At 43.9% G+C, this 1,037-nt stretch overlaps 1 non-coding gene across 1 annotated transcript; it reads right to left on the reverse strand.

Annotated features, from left to right (window-relative positions):
- Window positions 1-205: 205 nt before the first annotated feature.
- On the reverse strand, window positions 206-312 carry LOC113767173. The gene has a single exon (XR_003467895.1). It is a non-coding gene; the product is annotated as a small nucleolar RNA R71 (small nucleolar RNA).
- Between the last annotated feature and the right edge of the window lie 725 nt (window positions 313-1,037).

A 1,037-nucleotide genomic window follows, 5' to 3' on the forward strand; every position in this document is an offset into this window, starting at 1 on the left:
GTACCTGCAAAAGTTTGGTGTCATGTGTAACAGTATGAAACCCCCGGAAATCACAGGAAAGCAAATAAAAATGTGGGTATTCCCCTTCTCCTTGAAGGACTCTACAAAAGACTGGCTATACTACTTACCACCAGGTAGTATCACCACGTGGGACCAGCTGAAGAAAAAGTTCTTAGACAAGTATTTTCCCGCATCTCGAGTTGCAAGTCTAAGAAAGGAGATCTGTGGTATCAAGCAGCACCCAAGGGAGTCGCTTTATGATTACTGAGAGCGATTCAAGAAGTTGTTCATCAAGTGCCCTCAGCACCAAATAAGTGAGCAACTGTTCATCCAATAGTTTTATGAGAGGTTACTTTTCAGAGACAAAAGCATAATTGATGCTGCAAGTGGAGAAACATTGGTGAACAAAACTCCTCGGGAAGCATGGGAGCTAATTGAACGAATGGCTGAGAATTCGTAGCAATTTGGTACGAGAGAAGATGTCCCGATACGCAAGGTGAATGAGGTAGAGACATCGTCTATCCAGCAGTAGTTGACTGAGTTGACTTTTTTTGTTAGGCAACTGGCTGTAGGAAATGCATCTCAGCCCAAAGTGTGTAGGATTTGCACTGGTATGGGTCATTCTAGGGAGATGTGCCCACTGATTCAAGAGAAAAGTGCGGAGCAAGTGAACATGGCAGGTCACGCGCCCGCGCTAAGAAAGCCCTATGACCCGTACTCGAATACGTATAATCCCTGCTGGAGAGATCACCCCAACTTTAACTATGGAGAATATAGGCAGCCCAATTTTACACCAAATAGGCAGCAAGGGTACCAACAACAGTACCAACCTTGTCCGCCACTACCCCCTTCAAACTCAAGTCTGTCTATGGAAGAGATGATGAAACAATTAATTGTTAATCAACAAAAAACGGATTCTGACCTACAAAGTATGAGGAATCAACTGGACCAGATACAAGAAATGCAAAGTCAGATGAGTCAGATGATAGTGGCAATCAACCGCCTAGAATCCCAAGTTTATGGAAAATTGTCGTCTC

The sequence above is a fragment of the Coffea eugenioides genome, chromosome 3 (genome assembly GCF_003713205.1).
Source record: "Coffea eugenioides isolate CCC68of chromosome 3, Ceug_1.0, whole genome shotgun sequence".
NCBI classification, from domain to species: Eukaryota; Viridiplantae; Streptophyta; class Magnoliopsida; order Gentianales; family Rubiaceae; genus Coffea; species Coffea eugenioides.